The 22,683-nt window shown below is 45.5% G+C and overlaps 1 protein-coding gene across 1 annotated transcript in view; it reads right to left on the bottom strand.

Annotated features, from left to right (window-relative positions):
* Positions 1–22,683, bottom strand: part of LOC130129017 (nuclear receptor coactivator 3-like) — a 63,082-nt gene that overhangs the window by 21,854 nt on the left and 18,545 nt on the right. Inside the window, 1 exon segment of the mRNA XM_056298815.1 lies at positions 6,744–6,831. The gene's annotated coding sequence lies outside the window, so the exon portion shown is untranslated.

The following is a 22,683-nucleotide window of genomic DNA, read 5'->3' as shown; positions in this document are numbered from 1 at the left end:
AGAGAGAGAGAGAGAGAGAGAGAGAGAGAGAGAGAGAGAGAGAGAGAGAGAGGAGAGAGCTGGAGAGATGAGTGTGAAGATGAGAATCCAAGAGTGGGAGAAGGGAGCGGGATGTGGACGATGAGGTGGGAGGCGAGGGCACTGGAAAAACTGGAGAGGAAGAGACAATATCGCGTCAGAACAAGAGCAAATAGGGAAAATTAGAGAGACTGGCATGGGGGAAAGATTACAACCCACCGGGGCTGAGAGAAAGAAAAGAGACCAGCCTATTCCCCCGGCCATACAGCCTCTTCACTTTGTGTCCCAGCTCCTATAGTCTCTTAGCCCTACACTTGTTACTTGGATGCCGCATGTTCATTAAAGGCTGGGGACATATAATTGATGAAGACTGGAAGGCATTAATCAGAGCTGGTAGTGGGAGGTAGTTTATCAGACTGGTTACTCAGCTGCTCATTGCTGGGACACTGAAACGAATCATGAGCAGAACCGGGAATATGGCTCCCGGCTAACCAGGCTATCATGGGAGGGTCTTCTGTTCTTTTAATGACATATACCTACATGTACACAAGCACACACACACACACACACACACATATACACACACCTGAAGTTAAACTCCCAGACAGGTGGCACGTTCATCTGTCATGTGGCTGTCACTGATTCCAGTCTACATGTTTACAGGGTAGATGTCAAGTCAAGTTATTCTTAAAGCCCTCAATCAAAGTTACCATCTTAAAGGGCTTCACGTGGCCACAGTGAAGACCCATAGGTACAGTAAAACCACGTGGGATCAAATAGTTCAGAGCGTCTAACTTGTTCTGTGTTTTGCATGTCATTTTACCGCACGTGACTGGGCAATATTACAGTAGGAGGCCGTTCACAGCGAACCTTGTATCAAGGAAAAACATCTGACCTCATCACCATTTACACCACACCTATGACCGAATGGCACTGGCAAGTGTAATTTATTATTCCCGCTTGTTTTCTTACCTTATAATACCCTATAATATAATCACGAAACAGACGTGACCATGTTTAGTGTGGAAGTCAACATGATACATGGAGAAATCACAAGGTTGATTTTTTTCATGTTCTTGCAGCACGAAAGCATCATGGAAGTCATGGAACTCATAACAGATGACTTCCCCGTGGTCACTGCTCAAGTATCAACCTTGAACACCAGCCTTAAAAAAATGAATAAATAGAAAAAGCCTATTACTTCACACTCGTGACAGCAAAAGTAACCAAAGAGGTGCAGGGCACGGACACAGGTTAAGTGCTGCCTGAACCTCCAAGTGGAGCAGAGAGTGACCCGGGTCTCAACCCTGATCTTGAGCGAGTGGTTTTGTGGGGGTGGGCTTCCTGCGGCTGACCCTTTCACACTGCCGGTCAACCTGGGGTCAATGTGCCGGTGTGAGAGGATTATCACTGAGACTAACACTGCTTTGGGAATGACTCGCTTCAAGCTACGCTCCATAATCCTGCCATCCACCGGCGGCGCTGATCACATCTATGCAGAGCACCGTTTCCTGCATAATGATTGACACTGCATGATAGATAGATAGATAGATAGATAGATAGATAGATAGATAGATAGATAGATAGATAGATAGATAGATAGATAGATAGATAGATAGATAGATAGATAGATAGATAGATAGATAGATAGATAGATAGGAGAAGTAAAAAATGATTCAGTGCAAAATTGCGATACTAAGCTGTGACGATTTTTTGGGGGGGGTCCTCATTTTTCTCCCTATTTGTCAACTGTACCCGGCCAATTACCCCACTCTTCCGAACCATCCCGGTCACTGCTCCAGCCCCTCTGCCAATCCGGGGAGGGCTGCAGATTACCACATGCCTCCTCCGATACATGTGGAGTTGCCAGTCGCTTCTTTTCACCTGACAGTGAGGACTTTCACCAGGGGGACGTAGCGCATGGGAGGATCACGCTATTCCCCCCAGTTCCCCATCCCCCCCGAACGGGTGAGGCACCTGTTCAACTGACCAGAGGAGGCACTAGTGTAGCAATCAGGACACATACCCACATCCGGCTTCCCACCCGCAGACATGGCCAACTGGGTCTGTAGGGACACCCGAACAAGCTGGCGGTAACACGGAGATTCAAACCGGCGATCCCCGTGTTGGTTGGCAACGGAATAGACCGCTACGCTACCCAGACACCCCCAAGCTGTAACATCGCAGCATTACAGCATTCCCCTTCAATCACATGGCTGAAGCACAATGAACGGAAGTTTTCTGCAATGATTTCCACATCTTTGAATGTTTGAATTTGAATTGTTTGAATATTTACTCAGGGAAGCATACTCATATCTCGAGCTTTTCTAACACATGGGTCAAAATAAATGCATTTTGTGGTATATTTTCTCCAGCTTTTTGCACATTTTACAGTAAATAAAAGGTATGAGCCTTGAAAAAAAGAGATGCACTGAATTGAAATATTTATAATATCATGATATCTGGAGTATTTTTAATATGCACTGAATTGGCACTAAAATGTCATAATATCGGGAGGTCCCAGCCCTACGCTGCAAAAAATAATCTGCTGGTTTAACTTCAAAAAGTAAGGCAACCTATTACAGTGTATAAATGATGCTAGATGGCTAAAAGAAAGGGAAATGATGAAAAGTTATTGTTGGGGAGGGCATCCTACTTTTTATGTCTTTCCCAAAATCCAAATCCGATCTTTAGAGATGCCATCTAATCAGGTAGATTTTTGTGGAAAACCCCACCTTCAACTAAAAACAAACTATCAACGGGCACCATTTTGCATCTGCTCAAAGGTATGTTAGCCACAACCAGTTCAGTCTGTTTACCATGTTAGTGTGACACTGAAGTTTAAAGTGACCTAGTTATATAATAGCAGAGCCCTTCTTGAAAGTTGGTCTGACATGGATGCTGTTGGACAATGTCACATCCTATGTAAGATAAACAGGGCGTGAGGCACGATGTACAATACAATACACCTCTCCGTGTACAATGACATACCATGTATTTCCCAGGGCTTTTTTAGCTGCATACCATGGCTCGTTGTACTTGGGGGGGGGGGGGCAGAAAGAGAGGGGGAAAAAGAAAAAGACGAGTGGATAAAGAAGTGTATCCTTGGCCGGCGCAGCGTGGCGTTCTCCCGCAGGTACAGAGAAGCTTATTAACTGAACTGTGTGTTTGCCGAGAAAACGAGCATGAATGATTTAGGGCAAAAGATGAGGGGCCCCAATGATCTTCTCCTCTCTCGCGACCGATGGTGTTTGTGTGTTTGGAACCCATTAGGCAGCTGTTTACAAGCATGACCACACTCGGGAGGAGGGGTGGGGAATCAGGGTGGAGGAAAAGCGAGAAGCCATGAAGGAGGGGGATGTGATGAACAAAAAAAAAAAAACACACACACACACACACACACACACGGAGGTTGGGAATAAATACAGAGGCACAGAGGAAGACAGACAAACAAATGAGGTATGGGGTGGCGAGCAGACGGCAGTATGAGCTGACAGTAAAAGAAAAGATGGAGAGACTGAGAGGGCTATAGAAGGGTGACCGGGGAGAAATGAACCTTCAAGGGAAAATGAATAACGAAAAAAAAAAGAAAAAAGAACATAATAATTAATGAATGCAGCTTGTGAGTGCAACCTAAAACTGAACCGTTTTGATGCCGTTGTGAAGTACACGGCGAGTATTTACCCACCGCACGGTGTACCTCGCAACGAGGACTTTGTACCGACTGGCAAATTTTATTTATTTTTTGTGTTTTTCATCCTGTCAAAACAGAGTCACAAGTGACGTGTGAGAGTGTGTGGGGGGTTTTTTTGTTGTTTTTTTTTTTGTGTGCAGCCCTCCACATCACCCAGTAATTTTCAGGTTTTCTGAGAGGCTGCGAACAACAATATGATGAGTGGTGTTTGAGCGATACAAATGAGACGAACACCAGAAACTGGAGAGGATGAGGAATGAGCTGCAGCACTAAACTAAGAGCAACAAATTAGGTTTGGAAAGGGAGCCACAGAAACAAAAAAAAAAGAGAGAAATGAGAGACCTCCCACAACGGAATGATTCACAGGAAAAACCACAACGCAACAAACAAGTGTGTGTAAAAGAGAGCGAGAGAGAGAGAAAGAGCGACTGGGTGGAGACAAAATGCACAGAAAGAGACAGAGAGTGAGCGAGAGAGAGAGAGAGAGAGAGAGAGAGAGAGAGAGAGAGAGAGAGAGAGAGAGAGAGAGGACAAACAACTTGATGTAGAGTTGAGTGAAATCTAAGTTTAACTCCGTCCGTAACCAAGTTGTCTGTAAACAGACAGCTTCGCTCATGTCAAAACATTATGTGACTTGTCCAGAGATACCTCACTGGACATCTATACATGAAATGCTGCCTCATGGCCAGAGCAGGCAAATGGAGGGTCTCATCATATAAAGCTTAGACTGTAAAAAAAAGAGAAAAAAAAAGGCAGTACTTTTACATTCACAGAGTCACAGGGCAAACACTTCAATTCGTTTTGGGGTCGTGCAAGTCTATTTTAACACCCGAAATGAAAGGGGAGCTGTCTGAATAAACTAGTGTTTGACCAGGCATGCTAATCTAAAGTGGTGTTTGCCTCGCGCGCGCGCTCGCTCTCTCTCTCTCTCTCTCTCTCTCTCTCTCTCTCTCTCTCTCTCTCTCTCTCTCTCTCTCTCTCTCTCTCTCTCTCTCTCTCTCTCTCTCTCTCTCTCTCTCTCTCTCTCTCTCTCTCTCTTCTCTCTCTCTCTCTCTCTCTCTCTCTCTCTCTCTCTCTCTCTCTCTAACGCTGTCAGACAGGGAGACGACACAAGTGAAACAATGCTGGCATCTAACTTCCTGTGTGTGTGATAAGTGTTTCTTTTCATTCCTTTTTTTGGCTGTGACCGTGGGGGCGGGGTGTTGGTTTTTGTGGCGAGAACAGGGATCGAATAGAGAGAGAGAGAGAGAGAGACAGAAAGAGAGAGAGACGGAGATAGAAAGAGAGACAGACAGACAGAGCGAGAGAGAGACAGAGAGAGTGCGCGCAAGAGAGAAAGAAAGAGACAGAGAGAAAGAGAGAGAGAGAGAGAGAGAGAGAGAGAGAGAGAGAGAGAGAGAGAGAGAGAGAGAGAGAGAGAGAGAGGGCGAGATGGTGAAAGAGCTATAGTGAGGCAGGCAGGCACGCTGGCTGAGGCAAGGCAATGTGGACAGCCTCGCCGTCGCCTCGCTGGCCTGCCAGCCAGCTGGTCTTTCGTAATCTCTGTTGACAAAACAGAGGCACACAGCCGAGGTCCAGTCATGTTAAACTCACACCAGTGACATGACGGCGCTGTAGCAGCAGCCATGGTTTCTCTCCTGTTCTTCGCACGGCTCTCAAACCAGGTCAGGGAGAATGCCTCTCGCTCATTTATGCGGGACAAAGGAGGAAAGTGGCTCCCTGTTAAACCGAGAACACATTGCGCGATGAAAAGCTCGATTATAACCCCGATTTGGCCATGACGACTGATTTACAAGATCATAGAGAGTCTGGACCGCTCTGTGCAAAACAGGGCCGGTCACGACGGACAGCAGGCCTTGAAGTGTACGGGTGTTTAACATTCAAATAGCTCTCCTCCCAATCAAGTGTCAGACCAGTCAGATATGTCTGAATTATACCAAACATTTTTGATTTTTATGACTCAAATCGGGGCATGTCTTAACATGTTTGTGCAATGGGAGCTGGTCAACAACAATAAATATATTAAGCTTGTGCATCTCTAAGACTACTAAGACTGGAAATCTGCAAATTTCACTGGTGAAGTTGTGCAGTGCCTAGACTTTTCAGTCATGTAGTCGTTCCCGGGCTTTAGGCGTGCACGTGAAGTCAGGTGGATTGGCATTTTATGGGCATGCTGAGTGAATGTGGTTCTGCCGGTCTAAGTTAGCATGACAGGATGCGGCAGAATCCCTGTGTCACCTGTGCTTCATCTTAGTCACCCTCCCTTCCTCCGCTCCCAATCCTCTCCTATATTCTTAACTAATACCTCGTCCTCTGCCTGGAGCGAGCTCTGCTGTCTCCCTTCGCTTGCTGCCTACGAACCTCATTCTGCACATAATCACCGCTGCCTGGTTATCTGTGCAGCAGGTCTGCAAAAGCCCGTTGGTGAGTGTGCTCAGCAGCGGTGAGTGCAGTCTGGACATGTCTGGACACTGGATACAAACACGTGTGTGTCCAGATGACACGTATGTGTAACGCATGTCACCTGCAGACAGTGCAAAAGATGAGTGCTTTGTTTCTCTCGACACTGCAGGTGGAGAAAAACGAATAATTTGATTCCTCCTCCTCTCGTCTCCCCCCGCCAGCAATCCACTCCCCCTATCTTCCTACTCTTACTCTTCTTCATCTTTCTCTCTTTATTCTGTAATCTTCCCCCTCCCCATTTTGCTTTTTTGGTTACTGGTAACACTAGTCTTGCGGCTGCTCTCTCTCAAAACCACCGCCTCCTCTCTGGGTAGAGAGCTTATCAAAGTACAGCACTGGAGCTCACCTCATAGATAAAGGAAAAAAAATGGGGGGGGGGGGGGGATAGCCGACCCAAATTTGCTTTTCAAAAAACAGTTCGACCGTTCACCGTGTTTCTATATTCTGGTAGGTCAGGATGTTGCAACAATGTGGCAACAACAAGTAACTGTCTCTGGCAAACAAAGTCAACCTAAACCCAGCAGGGGTTGCAGCCGTTACCATGCCAACTGTATGGGATGCAGCCCACCTTATGATGATGATGGCGCTAAGATGACGGACGCTCTGATCCCACCTCCCTCCTGAGGTGTGGTCCTATCCAGGCTGGTCTATGGAGTCTGCAGAGAACACACACATGCACATCCGTGTACACACACACACAGAGACACACAGAGACACAGACAAAGAGATAATAAGTAATTGTGCTCAACACTGCATATTCATTATGGAGATTTTAATAAATAACAGGCAGCATAATTAATCAGCGTCCTGAAGAGTGCACAGGAAACAGCATTAACAGCTTAATGAACAGTAGCAAATATGAGGGAGGCTGCTCTGGTTGGAGAGGAACCATACCTCACTATCCGCTTTTTTCTTTTATTAAGAGTGCCCACATACAGAGCAAGCCGTTTGTACTACCTACGTATTTGCATCGATTCGCAGAACCACACGTACACACACGCAGAAGGGATGTTGAGACACAAGTTTCACAGGAAGCCAAATATTCAAAAATTGAGAGGCATATTTGAGTGCAGACACGGCTCAATCGAAAAAGCTTTGAGCAATGCCGGTTTCATAAGCAGGCTAAGCTATTGGCTTCGACTGTGGACGAGGAGTAGGTGCCTCCAGGAGTCATCAGGGTCTCTCCGCTAATGTGCACCGACAAATTCAGATGCATACAACTGAACCGAAACAACTGTTTTTTAGACAGTCTTGGCAATGTCCACTGTAGGACAGTGAGTGGGAGTATGGACACAGTATGAGCCATTAGTCCAAATCACCACTCCAATCCCAAAAGTACATAATGGGCTAATTTGTGTCCATTTAGATTTCGATAAGGAAAAATGTGTGTGTGCATGTGTGTGTGTGTGGGCCATGGTGAGTTGTTACGGTAGCTCAAGTGCTCTGTCTGAACAATCATAAGAGAGGGTCCCGTGGGGGTGAAGAGAGCGTAACTATGGAGAAAGCAGAGCGTTTCCATGACGCCCCACCATCAGCGAAGCAAATCACCAGGATATCTCATGTTCATCTGTCACTGCGCCTGAATGTGTGCATGCAAGTGTGTGCGTGCACACACAGACACATAGGCTTACTTTTATCATGTGTGCGCGCGTGTAAACGAACTAGCATCAGAGCGCCATTTTCATGCATGTATTCAGAGCGTGCCTATGCAAGTGTGTGTGTTTGCATGTACATCTAAGCTCATGCCTTAAGCGTGTATCTTACGTGTGTGATATTCTGTCACAAGGTGTGTGTACATGTGTGTTAATGTGTGCGTACATGTGTGTTAATGTGTGCCTGTTTGCCATTCACTGTCAGTGACCTGACCGCTGGCTGCACCCCATGATTGGGAGCAGATGGGGGCTGTCAGGAAGGGGTGGGGGTTGATAGTGGTGGGGTGTGTGTGTGTGTGTGTGTGTGTGTGTGTGTAAGGGCGGGGGAGGTCTAGTTCCTAGTTTAGGTGATGTATGGACACTCAAAACTTACAAAGACCCAACTTTAGCCAAAGTGTTCCCTACAAATTGAAAGGGGCGAAAAACAGGGCGTGAAAGTGTGACTGCTTAAACAGGAAGAATTTATAGCGCGCCGGTGACAAAGAGGAACTGACTACATTTTACCCCAGAGTTAAAAAAGAGAAAAGGGGGAAAAAAAGTGCTCTGAACTGGGACAAGAAAGATTTCAGTGGGATCGTTACGGCTCTTTGTGCTCACTTTGACACAGCCATATAGAACAAGGTGAATAAATGGTATTTAGCGGCATGTGACCCTGTTCATTGAAGCATAAAGCCTTGAATATAAGAGCAGTGTGAATGAGCTTAAAATACAGAAGTTTAGTCAATGGAATAACGCTAAGTTTGCAGTTTCGACTCGCTGATGCCTTTTACCGTCTGCCTCCCATCATGTGTACTGCCTCTGTTTATCTCTTCACATTCTGCAATTACGAGCGAAACAGCCTTTGATTTTACTGTACAGGACTCAGTGTGTGGGCTGTGTGCGCTTTTTTTCTTACACACACTGTTGAAACACGCTAAATGGTTCACATAATAGCACCTACGCTTGCTTAACAAGCACAACTAAACTTCAGAGAATTTTAAAAAATGATATGAAAAGGTCAGTTTCAAGCATTGCTTAATCTGAAATGACCAATTAAACCAGTGTGTTAGTTTTGGGACTGGAGCGCCACAGGTGAGGCACTCTCTATACTGGTTTGTAGAATGCACCCTGTTTCGAAAAGCACTCACAGCCAACTTTTAGAGCCTAGACGTTTTGTGGCTGCGAGAAAACTCTTCGATCAGAAGTTCCCAGCAGCCCGTGATGCAGAGCGAAGTGAAGACAGAAAGATAAGCAAATGACATTCATGCAAATCTGCTCTCATGTAGCAATGTTGTTTCGCAACCATCTTTCTCCCTCGGTTCTGTCCTTTGTTCTGTGTGTGTGTCTCTCTTTCACTCCCTTCGGTTAAGGCCGTGAATAAAGGAAATTGTATGTGTTAGGCAGTGTTAGCCAGCATACACAAATAGCACAATAGAAATTCCATAAAGACAGTTTGTGTGCATACTCTGACTGTGTGTGTGTGTGTGTGTGTGTGTGTGTGTGTGTGTGTGTGTGTGTGCATACTCTGACTGTGTGTGTGTGTGTGTGTACGTATGCACTCTGGGTGACACTGTTTAAGTTTTGCTTAGCCCATTCCCCTCCAACAAAACCAGTACTCACACTGGGGCAGAATAGCAGCCAAACCACGTCTTGGCACCTCGCCTCCCCTTAAACAAATCAGACCACAGAGGCTAATAAAAAACTGAGTCCACAGCCCAGCTCCACAGATGAGGGGGTACGAAAGAGGGGAGATGCTCTCAGCTACCCCACTCCTCATACAACAGACCCATACAAGAGAGAATACTGCCTTTCAACTTGCACAAAAAAGCGGCACTCTCACCACCATCCCCGTCGCGCAGGCCCCGTTTATTTGCAGCTGAATGGCGCTTTGATATAATATTGTTCTTAACTAGCCTGTGAAATACACTCACTGCAAACCAATTGCCCCCTTAAGTTCAGAGACAAAGTGAAAGTGAACTTTCCATCTTTAGACTAATTACTGCTATCATACCACACAGCCTACTCTCCAAACTTCACACTTCTGAATGGGATGCGCGGGGGCGGCCGATGTAGAAAAGCAGAAGTATAAAGATTGGTTTGCCTCGCGCAGAAATAGGTCAAGCAGGTCTGGAAACCCATACAGCCGTCCAGGGTGTGTTGACGGACGTTTGCCTGCCTTCAAATGGTCATTTGCATATTCAAAAAAAGTAAAGGGAAAGAGTCTTTTGCATGAGTCATCTTTTCCAAGAAGGTAGAGACAACCAAACACGCAGCACAACACCACAACACGCAATACGACTTCGGGCCTGCACAATCTGCAACATGGCTCTGATTCTAATCCTTAAGCTTTCGTGTTCACGAAGCGGAGAGTCCTGATCCAGAAGTTGGCCATGTAACTGACAGGTTAAAGATGTACTCATAAAAGTAAGAATAAGAGTAAGAAACAGAACAATAAAAAATTCTGTCAGCATTTTGAGAATTATAGCCCGAGGCCACTTTTAAAAGGGGTGTGTAGCGCAACTAGTGTTCTGAGCACGGGCTGACACTGAAGTAATACAACAGGTGATTTATCCTCGCTTTCAGTTTACCCTGCATAAACGCACACGGGAGAAGTTTGCCCTCAGGGCTTTCTGCCAGAAAGCGTAAGGGGCTTTCAAGGCTTTCTGCCAAATTCATTGAACTTGCCTAAACTTAACCTTACCTTACATAATCTAAACATAGCCTCAACCTAACCTTAACTGAACACTTCTCTTATACTGGAACCTTTCTAGCAGAAAGCCCTGAAGGCAAACTTATCCCGTGTGTGCATAAACAAGGCCAGGTTATCCTTGTATGCCAGACCAGTCTTACGAGTTCATCACATTGATGACATGGCAGAACACCTATGGCCTCCCTTTTCTTGATGGAAGGCAGAAGAAAAGGGAGCTTGTCCGAGTACCGCTTTGGCGGCTGATACAGGGTAGGGCGATGAAAGCACAATGCTATGCAGAGGAACGGTAATTATTGATGTACAGAATCAGAAATTATACCAGCGCAAATATATCCCGCCAATATATCCTCAGTTACATCAGAACTGAATGATGTACATTGACAGACGGATTTTCACAGGACAATGTCTGCACTCTTACTTGATATGACTACAGCTTGATTCATAATCTACCTCTGTTGATGGTAAAGAAAATGGCATGAAAAGAGATAACGACACTCATCACTGTGTTTGCAAATGTGCAAAGATGGGAGCCTTGGCCGCGCAGCTTGGTCTTAATTCATTGGGCATCCATGGAAATCGCAAGATAGTCTTTGGCAAGGACATGCACAGAGATTTTGAGGGGCTGTTGCTCTAACCTGAAAAAACTGCAACCCCCCCCCCCGATTTTAGGTGTCGCCCATTAGCATGTATCTGAATTGTGTAAAATATGGTAATTTAAATAACCACTAAAAATATTAAATTTGTAAATTGTTTTGAATTTTAAAGATTAATGAAATTAATAAAACCGCACACTGTTAGCATAAGTTAATGCTTTATTGCAAATATAGTTTCTCGCTAACTAATTTAAGCAGGAATATGATTTTGTGTGTTGAGCTCAACACTGCCATCTATCAGTTTGATTGCAAAAGATGTGTACCTGGATGGTGATCACATCGTTTCAACATGACACAGTGGTCCTTCATTTAATTGCTTGTTATAGACAGCAGAAGCTATGTAAACCCTTCAAGCTTTGAGGAAACATTTTTGAAACAAAAAAAAGTGAAAAACACAACATTCCAACTTCAAACACAAACTCTTTGAACTCAGTACAAATCGAAAAGTAGATTTAGCAAATTCCGAGTAATTTCATATACTTCACTCTATCATCCAAAACCAAGTATTTGGTTCTACTCATATCTCCATGAATGAACACCACGGAATGTCTGGATTACAATAAACATTTCTGTCTATGAAATTTCCAGAGACAATAATATACAGTGCCAGGCAAAATGCTATCATTATTCTCAATCCAATTCCATTTCATTTCTATAGCGCTTTAACAAAGCACTTGTCACAAAGACAATTTAGAGAAAAAGAACTTAAGGCGTCTGTTGAAATTTGGGGTTATCAACACATTAGCCCCAATACTAGCAAGGCTGTAACAACAACGCCTATTCATCACTTGTTTGACAAATTGTGAGGAGTTTTTGTGTGTTTTCCTACCTTCTCCAAGTATTCCAGCCGGCACAATATCTAATCTAGCATGATTCAACAGTCAAAACTATCAGATCCCCGTATCGCCACAGAACGCACACTTAAAGTAATGGTCGTAAACGAGGAGTTATCCGGCATGTCGCCTGCTGCCTATATGTTAGCCAGCTAGCTAAGATTGGTTCATGTGATAGCGTAATATTAAGGCAATACTGCGCGACGTGACGCAAACGTGACAAGCTGCGCTTGTTTGGAAGCGTATGTGGAGATTTTTATTCACAGGGAATCCCACCGGTTAAACCATTCGTCGTTAATCATTTCCACAACTTCAAAAGACTCACCTGGCGCCCTCACACAACGTCAACAATACGAAGTTTGGACGCTACGGTGTCACATGACAGAGGGCATAGGTCATCGCTCTGCGTCACGTTTTGGGGGTTTTTTTTGGGGTTTTTTTTTACTGCTCAGGGCCGTCGCATCACTGTCCCACGGAGGCATGTGTAACCAGGTTAAAACACATGCCTATCAAAACGTAATAAAGGTTTGGATGATATGGCGATTTAATTTGCTCTAACGTTAGAAAATATAGGCTACTCGTATTTATGCAGCCACAACAGCAAAAATAAAACTTTTTCTTTTTGTTTTTTTTTTCCTCCAGTAGGGCAGCTCAGCTAAAGAGGGCAAATGGGCTGTTGCTCGGGCAACTTTAGCCCGGCCTTGGTCTTTGGTGGGGCCTTAGTTTTGCTAATGTCATGGTGGAACAAGCTGTATTACAGTGTATAAAAAAATCACAATGAGATCTCTGTTAATAAAGATGGCAATAAAAATATCAGTTAATTCGTGTGTTACATTAAGGTAGATTACGGGCAGACGAAGAGCTACAAGCTCTTAACTGGAAAACAACGTCATTCTCCATTTTCTAAATAACCATGAGCTACAAAGTGGAATGTCCATTACAGGAGCCAACACATGTCGCCCTGTGGCCACGTCATGCGACTGGTTCTGATTGGTTTGCTAATTTAGTGTAATGCAAAGCAATAGCACCCCTGGGAGAGGGAGGTAAAGAGATGGGTGTGTGGTCAACTCTCAAGACTCAAGTGGCTTCGATGCTAAAGCCAGGTGTGAAAAGCAAGCAAATAAAATTGGCAAATAAAGGGGGAAATGTATGCATGTGCCTCTGTTCCTAGTCATCCTATCATTACTGGTATTCGTGTTATTTAAAGGCAAAAATAGGAAAACAAAATTAATTGCCTACAGCCCAGCAGTTCAAACCTGAGCTAGCATACATTGAACTAACTGGAGTCTATAAACCTGTAATATGCCTACAATTTATAGTCATGTCAGCAGCATCGTCTGGTAGTTATTGAGACAGTCCCATCCAGAGGGCCCACTTTCGATCCCCATTACTTGTCATGGTATCATTGTGCAAGATAGTTAGCTGGCTGATCATCCTCGCTAAACAAATCAAAAATAAATTTCCCCTCTTGGGAAATTAATAAAGTATAACACACTGTCAAAATAAATTGTACTGCTTGGAAGCAAACCTATCCCCTACTCTTACCTATTGACATGATGTTTTTGGGGTTGCTCCAACTGCCAGAAGCAATAGGAACAAAACTCAAAGTTCCCATCAGACACCATTTAGTTGCATGCTAAGGAGGTGTTTTGAGGCAAAGCAGGTGATGTCTGAGGTGGTTGTTGTTCATTAACTGGTTGCTGTTCAATACATGAGATGGGAGCCACAAAAGCATAGAGAAACATGGATTTCAACTGAACATCGTTTGTTCAACTCTAGCTATGAAAACTTGGGGCAGTAACTGTGAATCAGAAACTTCTGCAACTGTTAAGAAGCCCATGAGCAAGGCACTTAACTCCTTCTGAGTCCAGTGGAGCTGCTTAATGTTCAACAGTAGAAATCCAAGGTTTCACTGGACAGCTGTGTGCAAAACCAGTCAAGGACCTTTGACCTGTCCTGGTCTCCAGGCCAGTTAAATGCCTATTGGTTAATGGGTTCCAACAGAAGTAACGGAGCCATTTAATAGCTAAGCCAAACTGCAATCTCACCTTTCAGACCAAGCCTGACAGTGATAAAGTGAGTTTAGACATCAACAGTGTTTGCTTAGACCTACCTAATCAAATCTTAACTCAGCCATGTGCTGAACATGTGCGTGTTTAACAACACATTCTTATTTGTACAGGGAGAGAGAGAGAGAGAGAGAGAAAGAAAGAGAGAGAGAGAGAGAGAGAGCAAGAGAAAGAAAAAGTGAAGGAAGGGGCACATTCCTTTGTGTTGGTGCTCGCTGTAAAGTTGTGGCGAGGCAACAAACAGAGCCATGATAAGATAAGGATGGTAAAAACACACATGTCCTCATCTTTCACCTTCAACTGAACCAGGATGAAAAGCAATGGCCATGTGAGGACTAACACTGTGAGTGTGCATGTTTGATTACCTTCGAATGTGTGTGTGTGCTCAAGAAATGCCACAGTCAAAACAAGGAAAAACATAACTTTAATACTTCTGATAATCCTTTAACAAGACACTTGTGCACCTCGCTTCTTTCCTGCTCTGTCGCCAGTCTAAAAAAAACCAAGTTATTTAAAATGCCTCACTGGAAACCATCCATCGTGAAAGCATTGCGTATTATTATAATAACAGAGCAGATCATCTCCCTGTCAAACAATTAACCTTTAACTAAGTACCACTTTTTTCAAGTTTATTCTAAGAGCAACAAATGCCGGGGCTCATAGTAAACACTTGAAGCTGAAATATGGGCTTGTTCGCTATTAATAAATAGTTGTTTTATCCATTTGGACCATGGAGTCAAGTGATTGGCTTTTTCTTTTTTCTTTTTTTTTTACCATGCTCGGAGACACTCTCCATATACCGCTGATGACATTTTTGACCGGGTTGGATGCACACTGGTGCAGCGGCAAACACATTCCTACTCAAACAGGAAAAAGAATTGAAATATTGCGACGTCGTGGTAATACTTCTACTGGACAGGTAATCTACCAATTCTACAATCAATATTACAGTAGAACAGCGTTCCCATATAGTTTGTAATACATTAGACCGTCTGTGTTAGCTTTGTCCGATGATGCTATGTTTTCGAGGGTGGGAACTGTTTACTGCTGAACTGGCAGGACACCAGCGACAATGGCTGCTACACTTTGTTTGTAGGGCCAGAGGGGAGGATTAATGGGGGAAAATCGCTGATTTCATCTTTAACAGCATCTTTTTTTTTATGCTTACAGAATCAGCACAGTCACAGAACAGGCGACAATATTGTAGGCGATGATATTGTAATGATCTTGAATGAGCAGACTCGCTACCCCGGTTGGCTAACAGGTCGAACCCTTTAGTTGACAGGTTAGCGCACCCGGGTTCACTTCCCTGCTGTCCCTGAATTCACTATAATTGGTGTCAGAAAGCGGCATGGTGGCGCAGTGGTTAGTACGGTCACCTCACAGCAAGAAGGCCCGGGGTTTGAGTCCCGGGGTAGTCCAACTTTGGGGGTCGTCCTGGCTCGTCCTCTGTGTGGAGTTTGCATGTTCTCCCCGTGTCTGCATGGGTTTCCTCCGGGTGCTCTGGTTTCCTCCCACAGTCCAAAGACATGGAGGTCAGGTGAATCGGCCATACTAAATTGTCCCTAGGTATGAATGTACGTGTGTGTGTGTGTGTGTGTGTGTGTGTGTGTGTGTGTGTGTGTGTGGGCCCTGTGTGATGGCCTGGTAGCCTGTCCAGGGTGTCTCCTCGCCTGCCGCCCAATGACTGCTGGGATAGGCTCCAGCATCCCCGCGACCCTGAGAGCAGGATAAGTGGTTCGGATAATGGATGGATGGAATGGATGGTGTCAGAAGTGGGATGGTGAGACCGTGAGGCCATTGGAAGTGCATGCGCCCAGAGGCATAAGAGAGCTGATATGCTGAAGAAGGAGGGGGGTAGTGTAACGACCATGAATGACGAGACTCGCTAACCCGTTGGTTAACGGGTCAGACCCTAGTCGACTGGTTAACGTCGCTCGTGGTGCGCGAGACCCAGGTTCGCGTCCCGGCTGCGGCGGTTCCGGGCTGACCCCCGCATTCACTACAATATCACAGTTCATTCTAAGGTAGCTTGTGGGCGCTGAAGAAAAAAATAAATGGGAAAGCTAAAATTGAAGCTAAGCACTGACAACTCGTAGCTGAAGTTAACTGTTCACGTATTACAACATTTCACTGATCTTTTACCATATACCACTGGAAAAAAAAGATATTCTCAAGTACTCATCACCACGACTGAGTTTGAGTGCGCACAGCTGAAGGAGTGATGGCTGTCTCACCTGTGATGAGCTGATCTTAATTTGGCTCTTGAAAACCACGCTGGCATGATGACGGCACCAGGGGAGAAAGAAAGTGAGCTCATATAAATGCGGTAGGTGGGGGGAATTTACTTACTGGTTGCGAAATAGACAAAGGGCTGGACAAATCAGCACTATTTTTAATCAATTTACTGGCTCATCCGCACTAACAGTAAAGCACGCCTACGAGGGAGCCTGTAGGCTGAAGAGGTGTGAGGTTTTAGCTACAGCAGGATATTCAGACCTCAGTGTAATAGGTCAATCAATAAGCCACTCACCTACTCCTGTGACCCTGCCATGACAGTCATACTGGAGCCACGACAAGAGGACCCACGATTTAATCAGACCCAACCCCATCGGTTGCCTTGCTTTCATAGTACATATACTCCCTTCTACATGGATATAATCACCCACAGAGCACAAGCCAAACATTATATGTAGTATTTGCGCATCATTAAACCAGGAAACCTGTGAGTTTACTTATAGAGCAACTTAGCATGGTAATGGAAAATACATGAAGGCATGAAGTAAGTGCAGGGTAGAGGAGACAAAATTTTTCTTGACTACTCAAAATATGTCACTGTTAATTGACTCGATGTGTACCAAAATTGTGTGTGAGAATGCATGCAAGTGTGTGTTTGTGTGGTTGGGTGAGTGGGTGTCTGCATGTGTAGTCGCTCTGCAAAATTTAATTGCATTAAAATTGCAATCTCAATTTATTTCTCAAACTATCAATTTAAATCATAAACAGCATCGATTCTGCAACATTTGCATTATGGATGACCAACCAAGCGGGTGCTTGGTTTTATACATGGGTTGTCCAGTTTTGTTTTCTACAAAATTAGTGTGTCTAAGAATCGTGCGAGAATCACAATCTTAATTCTTAGCCAAAAATGTAAATTGTGATTCCCATTTAATGCAAAGCATGCAGCCATTGTGTGTCATGCATACTAGGTGTATAATAAAACTGAAGAAATTGCAATTATGCATGGAACCAAAATATTTCCAGACTGACTGTCTAAAAACTCCGCCTGACTTTGGAATGTGCTGAGGATGATACTGAAAACTAAGTAATGCGCCTTAAAACCAGCACAAAACGAAGCAGGTTACTCTTCAACCCGAGTTTACACCAACCGCACATCCTGGGTGCATTCAGTGTCCTGGGTCACAAACAGCCAGGAACCCAGACCAAGATGTTCCTGCGAGTCACCTTGCTACCAAGACCCTTGCTGCCAAGTCCCCCCACCTCCCATGGTTGAGGAGGCGCTTTTGGAGCAACGGCCTAAATTTAAAGAACATCTTCTGACTTGGCGGCACAGTGGCGCAGTGGTTAGCACGGTCGCCTCACAGCAAGAAGGTCCTGGGTTCGAGCCCCGGAGTAGTCCAACCTTGGTGGGTCATCCCGGGTCGTCCTGTGTGTGGAGTTTGCATGTTCTCCCCATGTCTGGAGCCCCCGGGGTTTCCTCCGGGGGCTCCGGTTTCCTCCCACAGTCCAAAGACATGTAAGTCAGGTGAATTGGCCATACTAAATTGTCCCTAGGTATGAATGGGTGTGTGTGTGTGTGTCGGCCCTGTGATGGTCTGGCGGCCTGTCCAGGGTGTCTCCCCACCTGCTGCCCAATGACTGCTGGACTAGGCTCCAGCATCCCTGCGACCCCGAGAGCAGGATAAGCGGTTCCGATAATGGATGGATGGATCCTCTGACTGGTTTGTTGAAGGTGAGAGCCATTTTACACAGCTAGCTTTGTCCATTATCAAGTATTGTATTCTTGTGCCTTGTCTTCTGCTTTATCTTACTGCAGGACAAGACTCAGTTAGCCGTCATAAGGGAGCGGGCATCACAGCATGATGAGCTTGGTCAGCTCTATCCCTGCCTGAATAAGCTTGCTGTGTTGTGCTCACCATTCCTGCGGGCAGTGTGAACTGTGAACATGATTTCTCCACCTTCAACCAGGGTGCCAGGCTACAACTCGCACAACTCGTTTTTGCTTTTGATAGCGATATAAATCTATCCTTACATTTAAGATTTACTAAATAAAGACAAATCAATTTTGGTAGGTGAAAACAGACCTCAGGAACAGGCCACAAGGAGAGCATTTGGGGGCCTGCATAAGATTTCAATAAATGGGCCTACTATGGCAAAATTTCCATATCATGATGCCATGGTGAAAATGTTCTCCACGCCAAGGAAGATAAAGTGCTGCAATGAATCGTGCACACTGTGTTCATGATGTGCTAATTGTTTTGCAAAGGTCACAGGTTACACAGCTTATTTTTATGCAATATTTTTTATTATTTTATACTATCATTTCGTTTTTTTATATACAGTTAACATGTTTATGCAATAAATGCAGCTTATTAAGTCATCCTCTCCTTATGACCGCTTTGTTTTACGTCTTGAATATACCGAGCGAATGAAAAATTGAAAGCAAATATAAATTGCAGACCACCTGCTGTGCCATCTGACCAAAGCCGACCGCGCCAATATGCCATCCCGCACGCCTCATCTGTTTAGGGGTTGTTGTTTTTTTCAGTGCGTGCCACCAGGCCTGAAAAAAATTCTCGGGGAAAAACTGAAGATGGTCCATCTTGGTGTTGAACGTAAGGGACAGACAGCAACCATCATCATGGGCCGACCACCATGTTGTTCTCCACCCCTGTTTTCCCATCTCAGAAGTTAGAAACAGCCAAGGGAGGGCTAAGAAAGATCCACTGTATTAAAACAACAACAACAACAAGACGCAAACAGCCCTGTGTATTTCTGAGACGGGGCTCTATTCTCTTTTGATGCACCCAGGCAGGAAATGCACTAAGTCATCGTACTGCGAGGCACTTTGTGCGTAACCACCCACCAAATATTAAATATCATAAAATGCAATAAAACCATTACCGGGGCCAGCCCTTCCACACGGTTATACTGGAACACAGCAGAGCCAAAGAGTCGGAGAAGAAGACACTTGATGAATGACACTGAGTGGAGTGGAAGGGGAACAAATATGGAGGGCGTATGTGGGAGTGACACAGGACAGCGTGTTACTGCAAAAAGTGTTTTGTTTTTTTTCTTACAGGATAATTGCATGCAGATAAAGCTCGGGCTCCGCGCTACTGAAGTTGCCAGGAGAGGGCACTTCTTTTTCCCAGTGCATGTGTATGCGCACATGCTCGCTCTCGCTCTCTCTCTCTCTCTCTCTCGCACTCGCGCGCGCGCACACACACACACACACACACACACACACACACACACACACACGCACAATTTTGAGACTTTCTCAGTGGGAATGGAACATAATTGGCTGGCAATAACCCATCAGTGTGGTCTCAAAGACAGAGCACCATCTTCGCCTCTACCTCTCTTTCCCTCTTTACCTCCCTCCTCACACTTTCCTCCTCTGCGGTGACAGTGAGAGAGCAGATCCACCATGCAAACACCCTCCCCCCTCCTTCTATTTATTTGCTCACAGTTCAAAAAACTGCACAGCACAGGGAAATAATGGGGTGCGGTGGGGGCGGGGGGCGGGCGGGTAGAGAGGAAGAGGAGAGAGAAAAAGAGGAGAGAAGAGGGAGCGGGAGGTAGACACACAAACATACATTGCAGATTCAGCCACACACACACACACACACACACTCGAGTGTGGGATACGCAGGCAAGCACAAACAAACAAACACACACACACACACACACACACACACACACACACACACACACACACACACACACACACACACACACACACACACACACTCCTGGTGGAGCATCTAAATCACATTAGCTGCCTGCCTGCCATCCATCACTCCCACAGACAAAAGCACATGCTGGAGAGACAGGGGAAACTGCATGGCAACATGAAGCCACCCGCAAACAAACACACAACCCGTCACGCAGAAACTGACACACACCTTCCAAGCCAAACACGGGATATGAGTGAAAGCAGTCCCTCCTTCCACACAATACACGCCCCCAGTCAACGATCAGCTTGCATCCGCTCACACGTTCATCACTGTCTGCCTATATCAACCTCGCGTGCACCCACCTACTCTTGTCACATCCGCTCCATACCATCCGCAAACCCACGATAGCGTCTCCTCGCATCGGCAGAAACATTTTAACAATTCTATCGTAACACAATGCAAATCAGTAGACAAATAAATAAATAAATAAATAGAATCCCAGGGCTGCTTTAAATATTTAAAGTTCAGCGAGCTAAGCAGGGGGAGAGCGACATCTTGAGAAATCGTTTATTCTGTTGGTATCAATCTTTTTTCCCATAAGAGGGGGATGGTGCCCTGATCTTAGTGTGTGTGTGTGTGTGTGTGTGTGTGTGTGTGTGTGTGTGTGTGTGTGTGTGTGTGTGTGTGTGTGTGTGTGTGTAAACCAAAATGTCTGCGAGGGTGCTTCTTATCTTGAAGATGGTACGGGCGCATGTCAGTGGGGTGCTCCATACTTAATGGGATGCATTGTTGTGTGTGTGTGTGTGTGTGTGTGTGTGTGTGTGTGTGTGTGTGTGTGTGTGTGTGTGTGTGTGTGTGTGTGTGTGTGTGTGTTCTCTATCTAATGGGCTGTCTCATGGGTAAGGTAATCGGCTTGGGAGTTGGAGTGAGGAGGCGGAGAGGTGAGTGGAGGAGTAGAGAGAAGAGAAGAGAAGAGAAGAGAAGAGAAGAGAAGAGAAGAGAAGAGAAGAGAAGAGAAGAGAAGAGGAGAGGAGTATTGAGAGGGAGGGCAGAATTGATGTGAGCGCCATACGTTATGAGACCATATGGTGCCCATTGTGCAGCAGGAGCGGACAGAGGACCAGAACCCAGCACTCCACTCCTCTGTTGATCCATCTCTCCTCTCCTCTCTTATGTCTGGTTAACTCAAAACGCCCCACAGCTCTCTGATCTGAATGGCACTGCCTTTTCCTGGAGAGGAACCAAAACAAAAAAAAAACCCTCTTGACTTTTGTCTCCCTGCTCTCTCCGTCCTTATACGTAGCTGGCTGGTCTAGATGGCTGGCTCTGCCTCTTCTTCACACCTTCGCTGTTCAGCTCTATATTATGTCGCAGCCCTCTGTTCATCACACTGTCTAATCCACACCAAAAAGGATTACTTCAATCGCATTAAAATCTGAAAACTCATGGTCCTGTCTCTATGTGCTATCTCTATCATCGTGACTGACATTTCAACACCAGCTGGGAGCCACAGGTGTATTAGAGAGAGAGAGAGAGAGAGAGAGAGAGAGAGAGAGAGAGAGAGAGAGAGAGAGAGAGAGAGAGAGAGAGAGAGAGAGAGAGAGAGCGCTTGTGTTGTGAAGGCTGTCAAAAACTAGGTTTTAACGTGAGGTGGGTTGGGGCTTAATACAACTTCTACACAATTACCAGATTGGTGGAAAGAGATGAAAGTAAAAACAATTAGCGGTGAACATTGTGTGGCGAAGAAAATGCTAATGACCGTCGTGCTCGAGAGTGCGCGTGTGTGCGTGCACGCGCGTGCGTGTGCGCTTGTACATGAAATCAAAGCGGATAGCAAGAGGGAGCGAGCCGCTCCTTCAGTTTGCTCATGAAATCATGTTAAATCGGCCGACTCAAGACCCCCCCTTCAACCGTTTGATGTGTAATGAGAGAAAACATTAGCAGTAAAAATGGGCTCTCCCCCGCCCCGTCGCTCAGCGAGGCTCAGTCAGAGCCACAGTTACACGTCTATTTATACATTCACTCCTCTTTCTCTCAAGATTTTCTCCACTTAAAACAGGGGAGCAGTTTGTGCAATCATGGCACACAGTCAAGAAGGCTACATTCCTACTACCTCTCTCCCTCTCCCTCTCTCTCTCCCTGTGTCTCTCTCCGTCCCCATCCCCCCTCTCCGGCTGTCTCCTCCTTCTCTACCCCTCCCCCAGCTCTCTTTTCCTGTTCTGTGCCTCTCCCTCCCTCTCCCTCTCATCAGGCTATATGCAGCAAGGAACAAATTCACGGGGGAGAGAGCAAGATAGAGAGATACAGACAGACAGACAGACAGACAGACAGACAGACAGACAGACAGACAAGAGAGAGAGATTGGTTTAGGACTGAAAGAGAGCAAAGCGAGAGAGAAAGACAGACTGTCAGGGAATGCAAGTGTGGGGAGGGGGCGGAACGAGTAAGATAGGGAAAGAGAGAGAGAGTGGGAGGGAGGGAGCGAGAGAGAGTGGGAGAGGGAGAGAGTGAGAGAGAGAGGCCATGCGCGCTCCAGCGATGGGCGTTCCTCCCCGGTTCCTACGAGGTCAAAAGTTTACTGTGGTTTTATTTTCACCTTTCAGCAGCCAATCAGAAAGCGTCTCCGGCTGCCGGGGAACTTTGACCCACTCAAAGACTGACTGTAAAGATCCGATGCTCACGTATCCC

The sequence above is a fragment of the Lampris incognitus genome, chromosome 2 (assembly GCF_029633865.1).
Source record: "Lampris incognitus isolate fLamInc1 chromosome 2, fLamInc1.hap2, whole genome shotgun sequence".
Taxonomy (NCBI): domain Eukaryota; kingdom Metazoa; phylum Chordata; class Actinopteri; order Lampriformes; family Lampridae; genus Lampris; species Lampris incognitus.
Note: the sequence above shows the minus strand (reverse complement) of the source record. Positions and strands in the feature narration are given on the sequence as shown.